The following is a 15,026-nucleotide window of genomic DNA, read 5'->3' as shown; positions in this document are numbered from 1 at the left end:
CTTTAATGAACAGTACTTCTTCACTTGTTTCTTAAACAAATTTGCATGACTTCAATACTAAACTTAAACTCTTGCTCTTTAAAGTACTAAACTCATCCTAGATCTACCCAATTACAAGTAAAGCGTGTTTTGTCAAAAAATTAATAACCAATATACATAACATATGTCTCTAACAATTTCTACATATGTCGTAACATAAAACCTATGTTGTAAAATTTGTAGAATTATTAGCATCACTCAATCTTAATTAAGTTGAATTAACTCATTCCAAGATGGAAAAATCTTAAGACCAAATAACACAAATTCCAAGGTAGATTAATGTGAATCCCAAGTTGGATTGGGATAGATATAGAGGGAGCTCTTACGCTGGTAAATGATCTAAGAAATTATTAGCCAAAAACCCAATTGTTTACATTCTTTGTTGAAGCATGCGCCGTATATATGGACCTTAGCATTTGTTTGCAATGAAACCTAACCAATATTAAGAGAGGCAACTGCAAATATCCCATTTTATAATGACAAATTAATACTTTATTTAAGGATAAAAATATCACTCTATTAGCCCTAAACAACCACTGCTCAAGGGAATATAAATTATAAAATGAAGATTCGAAAAATATTTTCTTTAGAATGGTGCATATGTAAGCATGAAGCACACATGACACAAACAAAGACTTTGTGCATGTGTACATATGCAGCATTAGAAACTTTGAAAAACCATATTTTCTTTGATAAAAATTGCCAACAAAATCATGGGCTTTTAGGGTCATTTCGGGGGTCTAGTTAGTAGTTACAACAGCAACATCCAAAAAAAAAAAAAAAAAAAACCAATATAAACCACCTTCCAATAATAAGTTAGATCATATTTTATGGTAGGAAAAAAATTCTTTTATTATTGAAAAGTCACTGTCAAAATCAATTTATAAAATTCTTTTTTTTTTTTTTTTTTTTTTTTTTGTAAAAACCCTCTAAGAATAATGGTTCTTAATTTGTGTTTTTCCCTTTGAGTTAAGTTAAAAAACACTCTCAAGTGTGATTATATATATATGTAGGGTTTTCCAAGAAAGACTGCTAGTTATAAGCAAGGTGAGACTTTCTCATGATTTTTCATCTTGCGAAAATACGTAACATGCAATTTAATGTAGAAGATGCATGCATATGATGTGGGCCCACTTAGTAATTAAGTTCATTAATTAAAATGTCCTTAAAACACCATTGGAAATCATTCACACGATTAGAAGGTATTGGGTACTTAACATCATCTCAATCTCATATCTCAACTCCAAACTCAAGTCAAGGTATTTTAAACCTCTACACATAGGGGGAAAAGTTATTATCTATATATATATATAAAACCGAAGCCTCTGCTAGCTCCACAATTTTCCACGTCACCTCTTTTTTTTTTTTTTTTTTTTTTTTAATTCTTCTTAAATAATCTATATATATATATATATATATATAGATTATCAATTATAACCCTAATCCTTTCACGTCACCTCTTCTTCTTTTTTTCTTTTTCTTTTTTAAATTCTTCTTAACGTTATATATTTATATATATATATATATATATATATATATAGATTATCAAATTATAACCCTAATCCAAGTTACAACTCCCTCTTCAGCCTTCACGTCTAAACCCCAAAACCTCTCTGTTTTCTAATATATGCCAAAACTCAATCCTCCCGCCGCCGCTGCCGCCATGGATCACCGCCACTACATCGATTTCTCTTTGCCTCTCCATCATCGCTCAATCTAGCCCATCATGTTTTTTTTGAGGTAATTAAAACATGTTTTTTACTCTCCTTTATTTCTATATATTGCTCTCTTTCTATCCACTTCAATTGTTCATGGAATTTTGTTAGTTTGTGGTTGTGGGTTGCTCTGGATTTAAGTTTTTTTGTTTTTGTTTTCATGGAATTTTTGTTGGTTTGTGGTTGTGGGTTGCGGGTTGCTCTGGATTTAAGTTTTTTTTTTTTTTTCTTTGCAGATTTCCACGTTTTCTTCTTCTTACTTTGTTGTCAAATCTATGGCAAAGAACAATCACAAAATTTTTGTAATTAGATTTTCTTTTTCCGTTTTTTTTGTGTGCAATTTTTATTGGATTTTTGGTTTCTTGGGATTCTTCTATTTGGTTTTAATTTTGGGTTTGTTTTAGTTGATATATAGTGTTTTTCTCATCTTCATTTTACATTGGTTTGGATTTTCTTTTTCCCTTTTTTTGGTTATGCAATTTTTATTGGATTTTTGTTTCCTGGGATTCTTCTATTTGATTTCAATTTTGGCTTTGTTTTGGTTTGATATATAGTGTTACTGTCGTCTTCATTTACATTGGTTTTCCCTTTTTATAAATTATTATAATCTCTGGATCTTATTATATGATAGCCTATGGAATGTTATGTTGGGGCTACCACTATTTTGGATTTCGTGGGAATTTTTTTTGAAGGTTGGGGTTGGTTAGTATAGTTGTTTGACATTGCTGAACATGTGTTTGATAGAATGCTTAGATGCTGGTGTTGCTGCAACATGGTACTCTCTTTTCTTTTTAAAATTCTCTCTTTTCATTAAGTTTTTTTTTCTTACATGTACACAAGCCGTTTGATAAAATTTGTAAGTGATTTTTTGTTGTTGTTCTAGAAGTCATAATACATGGAGAGTGGTAAGAAGGAAGATAAGTAGGGAATGTGATGATGTGTTGTTGATTTAATCAGGGTGAGATGTATTTGTTGGCCTTATTTCTCAATGTCATTTTTTGTGTGATGTAAAAACATGACTGTCATTTTTTTTTATGCTTTTTCAATTGAACTAGGATGGATTTTTTTTCTCCAACTTAAATGAATGACTGGCTTTTATGTGTTGCACCTATTCTTTGAACTTGCTTTCAAGTTTCACACGATTATATTCTTTAAGAAAACATGTACATACTCCAAATTAAAAGGTAGACTCTAACTATTTGTATTAAAAATTTGTTGTTTTTTTCCTCTTGGAATATACTTTTAAATCCTTTATGAGATTTTGTGTTACCAATATTTGCTATAGCTCAATTTGTTGTATAATTTATAGTGGTGGAACTACTGAGTGTGTATTTTGGTTTCTACAATGAAAATTGTTGATTTGAGATCTCTAAATGTGACAAGAATTATTTGCGAAGTTGTGAAGTTTTGTTTAAAGGTGGGGAGTAGAATTTTGTGTTGGGCCGGAAACATAGGCAACCACAAAATTTAAGAGGGTGGTTAGAGATGATCACCCGGAATGGAAGTGGTGGCTAGATGGTATGGATGATATAATATATTAAGTAAATGTTTTGAGTTGTTGTGAGAGTGAATATTATTTTTTCACTTTAACATTAGAGAAATCGTTGCATCAATAATAAAAGCATACACAAGTAACTTCATTCTATTTTTCTCCTCAAAATTTTGATAGATATGGTAGTAACTTCAAAGCATACACAAGTAATTTATTCATATTATTTTTTTCCTATAAAGTTTTATTCTCTCATCGTCACCATTATCTACTCATCAATATATTTTAGCGTACCAATTACTTGCATTGGTACCAATTAATGAATTTCCAATAGGTTTAATTCTTTTTCTTGGTGATAGGTTTCAAATTTGCTACATAGTACGTTTGGTCTTTGTTTTCCTTTTTGTTCTTGAAAAGATATAATAATTTCATCGTTAGAAGATAGTTGGAAATATTTACAAATTTTCAATTAGTCCAGAAATTTGATTTTCCAGGTTCCAGGGATGAAGGAGATCAAAATTTCAAAGGCCAATTTGATGTAAGCCGTGGCTTTTGTGATGGGTGGAATTCAAGAAGCCTGCAATGATATTTAAATATACATAATACCAAGTTTTGTATTTTTATATTCCCAGTATGTGATATATTGTTTTAACCAATCCAGTTGATTGTATTTTTATACTCCCAGTATTTGATAATTGTTTTAACCAATCCAGTTGATTGTATTAGTTGCGGTGGAGGTTGGCTATTATGGTCAAATCGAAACCAAAGGCAAGTTAGCTGGACCTACCAATTTGAGCATTGGCCACATCCTTAATGATGTTAGACTACTTGGTAGTTACTACTTGGTAGTTGGTTCTTCTATTAGGAATATATTTTTCTCTTGTGGCTCCTTGAACAAACGGACCAACAGAGAAGATAGCATTTGAAGCAAAGAACTAGCTGGGTTTGCTAGACAATGATGTATTGGATGGAGGAGTATCCCCCATGTATTAAGACTCTACTAAACAGTAATGTACCTGCTCATTGAAAAAAAAAAAAAAAAAACCCAAATGTATTTGTAGCATTTTTTAGTGGAATTTCTTGCTTCCTTTCGGCATTTTTACTATAGTGATACTCCAAAAAATTTTAAATCAAATATTTTTTTTTTCTATTAAAAGTTGTGCTATTACCCCAATCCATTAAAAATTACTACTCATGTTTTAGTTTTAAAGTTGTAATATCTATTGAACAATATAGTATTTTGTGTTTAAATGCATTAATATTGTTCTTTTTTTAAAACCAAAAAATTGTCATATTTGAATGATATCTTGAATAATCACTAACTATATATAGTATATTATTAATGTCATCTCTTATTTATAAGCATTTCAATTAATTATATAAGTTATTCCAACTAAAATAAAATGAAATGAAGATTTAAAATAATATTTTAAACTACCATAAATAAATATTTGATATAAACTAAAATTAATAAAATTCTCTTTTTAAAATCTTATTTTCAATAGTTTTCCCGTGCATCGCACGGGTTAGCGACTAGTTATTATTTATACAGAAAGTAAGAGCCAACTTCTCTCTTCCTCCTAACCCTAGAGTTAGTAGTATATTTCTATGTCCACATTTATGATGGGCTACAAGCTGTTTCTAAAAAGGCCACTAACATTCAAGGGTCACATTTTAGGGCACTCACAATTAATATACTTAAATATGGTAGGTCAAGCTACTATAAGGCACTACAACAAACTTGAGTTCTTTCAACATATTTATATCGACGGTCACTAAAAAATGTAAATAAAAGTTTAATTTTCTACAGTTGAGTACAACTGTAGAATAAAAATAAGGAAATTCAAAAACTTATTTCTGCAATTGTTATAACTGTTGAAAAAAAGTATTAAAAAGTATTTGGTTTTAGTTTTTTTTATTTAGGCACCGTAGTAAAAGGGGGTTAAAAGAGAGAATAGTTTAATCAACAGATTAATCAACTGTGGATAAAATAAATTAAATTTTGTATCAACGGTTGTAAAATGTTGGAAAACAATAACACTATTGTATAAAAGCTCATTTTAAACTCAGAGAGTTTAAAACGTTAAGGAGATAGATATTTCCAAAAGGGGCTCTCTCGCTCCCGCTCTCTTTCATAGCTCACATCTCTCTCGGCCCCTCATAGGTTCTCAGCTCCTTATAGGTTCTTTCCCTCTCTTTCTCTCTCTCTTCCTTCCTTTTGTTTTTCTATTATTTCTCGGCAACCAAATAGAGTTTTTGACTTTGGTTGATTTTTCTTTGCTTCAGATTCACCGAGTTGGTACAATCGCATCCAAATCTTGCATATATTCACACTTTTACCTATCCAAACCTCTGATTAGGTATCTTCTATACATTGATGAATCCAATTTCACATTCTCCTTGAAAACCTAACCTTCAATTTTGTATTTCTTTGTTTTTCCATAGATAGCATAAACGTTTTGTTTTTTATTTTGGATTTTTTGTATATAACTAGTATAATTAAACTGCAAATCTAGAATTATTGTTTATTAATATAATTACTCTTACTGTATAATTTAGGTTTGTTTTTCAATGGTCTTTTGGAATTCAGAGTTTGATGCGTTTTTCATGAGTGTTTTTCAATGGTTTTTTGGAATTCAGCTTTGAGGCTTATAGTAATAGGTTTCTCTGAAGAAAAAAAAAATGCGGATTGTGAAAATAATGGAATAATTTTCTCTTTAGCTTCCTAAGGTCTCACTGTACTGTCACTTCAACATTATTTTCTATATCTTTGTCTGTACAGATATCTGTATAGGTCTGCAATAATTTTATAAAAAAGTGGATTGTGAATGAGGCTGATAATGTGGCCAAATTTTAGAATATTAAAAGAAAAAAAGCTAAAAAATAGTGGAAGTTCATGTGTCGAATACAGCCACTAGTTTGAATGATTCATTCTTAGGATATATTGCACTTAAGAGAATTTTTTGGGGAAGGAGGTATTGCATAATTAGTGCATAAATATTAAAGAAAAAGCATGGATAAAATAGTGGGCATTGCAAACCGTGAAGAAAAAGCATGGATTAGTGAGGCTTGTGATGAAGGTTGATGATGATGATTTTTTCATTTTTTTTAAAAGGTTATTTTCTTCTTTCAATTGATTGAGCAGGACTGTGATGAAGGTTGCTGCCTAATGCCTGGGCTTTATCTTCTTTAAGGAAGATACAACTTGTGAATCATTGCTGGTCCAGTAATGTGTTTTATTAGTGGCAAAAGTGTAGGGTTTTGTAATTCAGATCATCATCTTGGGTAAGCCAAGAAGAGGCATCTGCACAGAATGCTTAGAGGAAAATGTACATGTAGTAGGACAAGATAATGAGATAGGTTTATGTCACTGTTGATACAGATTAATTTGTCATTCTATGTCATAGGAGCCTTTCATTTCGCAAGTTGGAAGTTAGCCACTAAGGTCCTGATGAAGCATTTGTAACAATGATGATATTTTGTATTTTTCTTCTCTTTTTTCCTTGGCGGAGGTGCAGGCTGATCTATCGATTGTGTATATGTGTAGGCGAATAAGTTATCAAGAATTGTAAGGATGATTAGGACAATCAGAAAGGATATAATGCTTAAAGAATAGAGACTCAATTTTAGTGTCTTTTAACGCTGAACCTTTGAAGAAGCTCACACCTATGAGTTTAATGTGCATGTGGCGCAAAGGCCTAGATTGCCTTCTCTTAGGGTTTGAACCCATTCTCTAATATTTTGTTTTTCTTGAAATGCTTGTCTTTTTAAAAATTTTGAAAGCTGTTCTTTTTTTCTGTTTTCGTTTATACACACACAGAGGGGAGAGTGGGGTGCATATTGACCATTAGTACACATTAGTACGTAGTTCATAAAAAATAAAAAAATTATTAATTAACTCTTAATGTCTTTAGATATGCCTACTATTAATAATGGAATTGTTAATATCTCTGCTCTTTCTGGGAAAAGTAACTTTACTTGTTCTTTTAAGTAAAGGGTTTGTTACCCTTTTTTTTTTTTTTTTTTTTTTTTGTAATTTTTGGTTGGTTGGGTTTGTTTGACACTTTTTTGTTTACATTTCAAGCTGCCATTTTTTTGTTAAGAAAGGGTAAAGAGAAATGGTTTTGGGGATATGTGATGGTTCAATAAATTTTCCAGCTACTAGCTATGTTTTGAATACAAAATGTCATGGTTGAAAATGATATTTTTCCAGCTCATAATATCCATACAAGAAGAAGGTCTTGCTTTATTTTCTTATCAAACCACGATGGTTCTTGTGCTATGTCAAAATCAAAGTAGCATTACATGTGCTTGTTTGAAAGTTGTTTCACAAGTTATGTAAATAATTCACAGTTAATTATTGAATCTTTTGTTAATTTTCCATTGCAGGTTGTTGTTGGAAGTGTATAGAAGAGAAAAACCAGTCTGTTTTGTAGAGAAAGTATGAACTTTCATTCTATTTTGGCTGGATACATCTTCTTGTAGATACAGTCTGAGCTATCAGCAGTCTGTCAAATGCTATGTTTTGCAAGTTTTGATTCACCCTTTGCTTCAAGTGCAGAACAAATCTCATGATGATGATTTCCAAAATTCTTGGTTTGTGCAAAGTAAACATGTGACTTCCTCTTTACTTTTCTAAATACTCTTTGGTTCACTATGATGTCATATGAATGAAATTACTACTATATGTAATGATTAGAATGTACAGGTGGTAGAATTTCCAGGAAAATTACTTTTGTCTTGCTCTACATCTACACATATTAAACTGTGAATCTGTTACCCTCTTGGTTGTCTTTCTTTTTTTATACAATTCTTGTTCTCTAAGCTATGTATGTTGGACTGCAATGATGGTTTTGAATCATAGGCCTAAACTATGCAGGAGTATCTATATTCACCACCACCAATGTATTAAAGTCTACAAATTTAGAGTTCCCACATTGTGATCGTAGTGTTATTGCCATCTTTTTCAATACAAACTACTAATACTAATACTAATACTTTTGCTTTATGGTGGATAAATAAGTTGGGTTAAGTACTTTGGTGTTACACAACCATCGTCTTCCATTTTTCACTGATTTATGTTGATTTCTTAAACATAAATCAGATTCGTGAGTTGGTGGAATTGCCTTTAAGGCATCCACAACTTTTTGAAAATATTGGAGTGAAGCCTCCCAAGGGAATTTTGCTATATGGGCCTCCTGGTACTGGAAAGACACTCATAGCAAACAATATTGCTTTATTTTTTTTTTTTTTAAATACTTATTTCAACGGTTTCAAACTGTTGAAATTGATCTCAAGACAACATATATTTCAATAGTTTTCAATAATATTTCAACATTTAATAATTGTTGATAAAGGTGAATCACATTTTTCGATGGTCACATAGGGTGTAGAAGAAAAGTTTCGACATAGTTTTTAGCGGGGGTTCTCAATGGTCACTTAAACTGTCGAAAATACTTTTTTCAACGGTTTCTAATACTTTTTTCAACGTTTTCAACCATTGAAAATAGAAAACTTTCTTGTAGTGAGGCCAACCACCTAGTTATATGCAATTGCTAAAAATTACTAGTATCAATAGGATATCATTAAGAAATTTAGAATGTGACAAGCCATTCCAACCACATATTCAAATTGCTATATATCTATTTTGAAATTTTAAATAAACATGAATGTCAATTGACTAAACTGATTTTTTTTTTTTTTTGGGTACTCAACTAATAAAGGAAATTTAGAATTCGCCTTACTTGCGAGGAAGGGCTGCGCATGAGGGAATTTAGAGCTATCTCATGTTACGTACCCATTAGGTTTAATGAGCCTCCACTCGAACCAAATAATATTAATAATTGAACATGGTATAGAAAAAGATAAAAGCAACTTTATTTACACCAATCAAGAAGATAAAAGATAATTGTATGATTAAATGAGTGGAAATAATTAAATTATTTTCAATTCATTCAAGCAAATGGTTCGTATCTAATTTTATTATCCTATCTTCCAATGACATGTAATATAAATTAAGATGGTTTCTCAAATATTATATCACATAGTATTGTTATATGAGACATAATATGAAGTATTGCAAAATGTTTGAAAATGCATTATCCATTGCACAAGTCTCATATTTATGAAGATTCATTGGAGATCATCAAAGGTTGAAATCCATGATGAAGACTCGCTTGCCAAACTTTCACCATGATAGACATTGTGTAACCACATTCATGCTCATTCCATCCTTCTAATGCATGTTATATCCCAAATATACACCATGCACTCATCATCCTTCTTGGCAACTAGTTCTGCACCCATATTTTTCAAAGCTTCCATAAGCAAATGATTGGAAAAATCAAATTTAGAATAATAGTGTCAGCATTACATTTCATAAGAAAGGGAGTGACTGATTTCTAGCACAAAATTCCCATTAATAGTAATATTAAATTGAGTGAGAGCCTAACACATGAAAATTTAAATAAGAGATAAGGTGGACATAGGAAATTGAACCCAGAATCTCTTACTTTAATACTATATTAAATTACTGATTCTCTAAAAAAATTAAAATATTAGGAGATGATAAATTTATTCATTATATTTATTTAATCTAACATTATGAACCTCACAAGAGTAGATATTCTCAGGAGAAAGGGGAATCAACATTGCTGGTGTGAAATGGTACATGCAGTCCTTGCGATATTTTTTTGGTGGCGATTGTGAATAGGGAATAAATAATGTTCGCTTCCGCACCTTCCACTATTCTTCTTCAGTCGATCTATCTCCTAATAACCATATCTGTAAAACTTTGTAGTGATATTTATGCTATTCATGGTTGAAAAATCCATTTCTAGCTAGATATTAGAATGTTTTAGCGTGTGACATGTTCATCTAATATTCAAGTTAGTGAAAGAGTAGTTTAAATATTTAAGAATAATTGAGCATAGGCTTAAATATTTGATGGTTCACCATTTGAGCATAGGTTTTTGAAAGGATCAAACTACTCTCAGACTTCTTGGCCAAGGCTTTGTTAAGCTTCATGTACTCGTCCTTAGAAGGTAAAAGCAGTAGTTTACCTTGTTTTTGGCCCATTTCATCCCAAAATAATTGTAAGCTACAGACTAATGGTATTTATAATCTACAGCTACAGACTAATGGTAATAAATTACCGCTATTCTTTTTCTTTTGTGATTATGTCTTATACAGTTGTACTGCACTAGGCAAATAATAGTAAATTGTCTGGTTGTTAATTTCTCTATTTTTTAATTATTTTTATTTGGATGGAGTGTGGCCCTTAAATTTCAGTTTATGACTTTTATACATATACTGTATACATACTATTACCGTGTGTGAATGAATAATTGAATGCTAACATTGTTATTGAATTAAACGTACAAACATTTCTAAGAGAAATACTAATGAATACCCTTAGGACATTGGTTAATAATTTATTAAAAGAAACTTTTTATGGAAAAAAAAAAATTAATGTTTTGATAATTTTTTTCATTTCCCTTAAAAGTAGTGTCAAAACTTTCTTAAAATGGATTGTTAACCAATATCCTAAGGGCACTAGTTGGCATGACCCAATTTATAAAATAAAATATATTTTTTAGTCATGATAGTTCATTCCCCTAGAAAAATTCCTAGCTTTGCCACTGAATACCATGGTTTTGAATCACAATAGCATGGGCTATTGTTGAATAGTTGTGGCAAGTGGTGCTTCTACAGTAGTGTATTCAATATTCATGTTTAAGGTGGTATTATTTGTAGTAGATATACATGAATCAACCATTTCATATGGGGTGGACTCCACACTGTGGAACCCACTCCATATGAGAGACTAGATACATGATAAATTTTCTCAGTTTGGTAGGCTAAGGCTATATGTTAAGTTAATGGGTATGGGGTTTTTGTGGGCTTGGGTTGTGTACTTGAGTTGTGTATGGTGCTTTAATGAGTGTTTTGAGGAATCTTTTTATTTATTTATTTATTTTTAACAATTGCAGCATCTACTAATATGCTCAATTTATGTTTGTTGGAGAGGAAAAAAAAATCGTATATGTCCAAGTGAATGTTTATAGGCAAGCATGGACATATTTGTACGAAGAAATATATTAATCTCTAGAGTCACAATCTTACTCAAATACCAGTTTACTATTTATTCTTTATAAAAACAATCCTACCTATATGAGGCAAAATCATCCACCAAGCATGTTTATTCCGTGCATGAAGCACCATGTTATGCTGTTATTATCAATCACAACTACACACTAACAATTAGTATATGTATTAGATGCGCATAGTGTCTTTCTCATAATATGTGAATCCCACATATCTCACATGTAGATAGATGTTACATGCAACAGTTACAAATTAGGTAAGAAGTTGTGGAAGCTCCGGCTTTTGAGGATGAGAAAATGGCATCATTGTGCCTTGCAAGTGCACATGAGTACTAACTAAGAAAAAAATGGTTCCTACTCAAGAATTTTACATTACAATTTTTTTTTTTTTTGTAACATATTTATCTAACCTTAATCAATAATATAAGATATTATTTCATTTATATTGTTAGGTTCTAAATATTTAGGATTAAATTTTTAGAATTATTTTTTTGTATGTGCTGGCAAACCACGACAAAACATGTCTAGTGTATGTGTTAGGCATTACTCAAAGGTGTATGTTTCAATCTTCAAGTTCAAGCTAATTGCTAAAAAGAAAGTCAAAATCTACCAAGCTCGATCAATCAAGAATTAGGCCCAATCAATCGAGAATCACAGATATCAGATTCTACAAAAATTTTAAACTAGGCAAAAGCCCACAAAAACGTTTAGGGTTTCAATCTAACTTTTCCACATATAAAAGGGAAACCCTAGCTATGTTTTGCAGACTTTTGGAAGACTTGTGTGTTACTTTTTGTAAAATCTGAGAGGTTTTGTACTTTCTAACTACACAAACGTCTACCTGAGCAAGATCTACAATCAAGCGGTGGTAGAACCTAGTTGCTGCTACAAAGATCAACAACTAAAAGTGATCTGAAACCTTTGAGTGGGATCTCAAAGTCACAAGCGTGGGTGTTTATGTTGCTGTAAATCCAAGAAGAGGAGGAATCCGTGGATTCAGAACTTGCATGTGGCCGTGTCAATAAATTACTATTTGAGGTAGCAATAGATTTAGGGTTAAATCTGATTGTAAAAACTTTGATTCTCTTATAGTGGATTTGTTTTACCTTGAGGATAACTAGGTTAAATCCTCCCCGGGTTTTTATCTTGAAACAGTTCATTTCATTGATTTCCCTGGATCATCATATCGTGATGTTATTTACTTTTCCACTACTATGCATGATATGATTTATTATTGTTTAACCTAGATCTGAATAATTAACCTAAATAATCACTTGGCTAATATATTAGGTTAAACAATCTGATTTAAAGGGTCTAAACAAAACAAACATATATATTATTTAATAATAACTAAATGGTTAAAATTACTTATGAATGATTAAAAATATATATAGTAAAATATATAACCCAATTTTATTTATAATTGTTAGGGTCATACTTTTCATGTGTTGGCATATCCTTTGACAAAATGTATTTTACTTGTAATTAGGTAGATCTAAAATTTGTTTAAAATATCATGAAGTATGCTGAGTAACCAATGCAAGTGATATCATTGAAGATATAAAAATTGAATCAAGAAATAAGTGAAGAAAAGCTGAAATAGTGAACCTCAACATTAGTCTCGACACTAGCATCTATTGAGATTAAATGATGGACCTCAACACTAGCTTAACACCTCTTGATCTATCGAGCTATGCAAATCAAAAATTATCAGATTAGAATTTTGGCCCATGATGACTTGGATTACTAGGGTTTCATTTACTAAACTCCTAGAGGGTATAAAAGCTTTATTTTAAAAGTCATCAAAGACATAAAGACCCATCTAAAGAATTCATATACTTTTGGAGAAGCTACTGCATTCTTGTGTGTCTTAGGGTTTTGTAACCAAGTCTTTCCAGATCTTCGACATGCATTGAAGTGAAGAACTTTGCATCTAACAACAAACATCAGTTGCTAGGAAGTTAGTCATATACTGGGATCCGTGCAAAAAAGGAAGAAGACTTTACAAGATCAAGTCTAATTGGGGATTGATGTGAAGGTTCAATTGTAAGTTGGTACTTTGGGATAGTCCAAGACAGTGGTAAGATTACTTGTATTTGTAACCGCTTGGTTCTTGATTAGTGATTCTTGGGAGTGGTGACTTGAAAATCACTTGATGGGATTTTTTCCTTATAAGAGGTTTTCCTCATTAGTCAACAAATCACCGAGACAATTTAATTTCCACTGTACTTTAGTTTATTTTGTAATTTGTGTGTGCCTCCACGATTTGCATATAATTAATCAACTTGAGTAATTAAAGTAATAAACCAGGGTCAATCTATAATTCAACAAGTGGTAATTAGAGCAGGCACACTCAAATTAGGTTTTTAATATTTACTGTGTAATCCATTGACTCCTATTGTCATGGAAACTATTGATTGTTTTGATTTTGCATGATCTTGTGTTGAATGATGATGATGATATTCAAGACCTATTATAAGCTTTATAAATTTCATGTCAAGTCTGTTAATAGCTTTACCAAACTAAAGGCTAAATTTGAGAAGGTCAAACTTGAAAAAGATGAATTGATTGCAAAATTTGATGAATCCAATAAATTAAATGTGAATTTAAAAAATCAATTTTCATCTCATGTGGACAAAATTAAAAGTTTGGAAGAGCAATTAGGTGAATCTAAAACTAAAGTTGAAAAATAAACTAGTGCCAAACTTGTTGTTGAGCCTAACTCAAAAGAAAAAGATTTTTTATATTCCTCCATTTAAAATGAATATTGAAGAGTTGAAGGCTAATATTGCTAGGATAGATAGAGGTAAAAAATCTGATATAGATGCTAAAGTTTCTAAATCTATATCTAAAACTCTTCCTAGGCTAAAAGAAAATTTTGAATTTGTCCTCACTTGTCATCATTGTCATATTATTGGTCACATTAGGTTAAACTATCCTAAGCTAATGTCTCTGTCAAACCCCAAGGTTAGACCTCCTTCTAGAAAATCTAGTAGTTCTAAAACTACTCATGTTTGTCACCATTGTGGGGCTTCCAATCACACTCATCCTAATTGTTTCAAGTTGTTTTCTCATAAGTGAGTGTCTAATAGGTCTCATCATTTGTCTAAAAGGTTTGTGCCTATTCTTGGTGAGTTATTAAAAGCTTTGAGATTTTTAACTCAATTTCAAGAAAATTCTAATTCCTATATGTCCTTTAGTAGACATACTAGGACACCTGGCTTTTCATCTTCATGGCCAAAGACTTGTGCTATATGGGTGATAAAGGATTTTAAGTTTTAATTGTCTTTCTGTTTGTCCTCTGCTTTAATTATTCCCTTCTATAGTAGGACTTTCATACTTGATTTCTTATTTGTTTTTTGAATCATGCTTTCATACATTGCATTGTTTTGCATTTATTTGTTTTTGCATGTGCATTTTTTTATTGCTTTCAAGAAAAGAAAAAAAAAAATTGAATTTTTTTTATACAATTTGTTTAGTAGAGGATTCCTCTACTAATATCCCACAAACCAAAACTTCTCCAAAACCTAAGCTGTCAATCACGTTTTTTTGTTTTTTTGTTTTTTTCAAACCCACTTATTGTCTTCCATCAAATTTTTACTACTTATCCTTTTTCTTTTAGGAGATACTATCAATAATTTAGATATTCTCACACAATTTCTATATAAAAAAAAAATA

The 15,026-nt window shown here is 31.0% G+C and overlaps 1 long non-coding RNA gene across 1 annotated transcript; it reads left to right on the top strand.

Annotated features, from left to right (window-relative positions):
- The first annotated feature begins 5,489 nt into the window (after positions 1 to 5,489).
- On the top strand, positions 5,490 to 8,133 carry LOC115987966. The gene is made up of 3 exons (XR_004091273.1): positions 5,490 to 5,603; positions 6,791 to 6,961; positions 7,633 to 8,133. It is a non-coding gene; the product is annotated as an uncharacterized LOC115987966 (long non-coding RNA).
- Positions 8,134 to 15,026: the final 6,893 nt, after the last annotated feature.

The sequence above is a fragment of the Quercus lobata genome, chromosome 4 (genome assembly GCF_001633185.2).
Source record: "Quercus lobata isolate SW786 chromosome 4, ValleyOak3.0 Primary Assembly, whole genome shotgun sequence".
NCBI lineage: Eukaryota > Viridiplantae > Streptophyta > Magnoliopsida > Fagales > Fagaceae > Quercus > Quercus lobata.
This window is presented reverse-complemented; position numbering and strand designations above follow the sequence as displayed.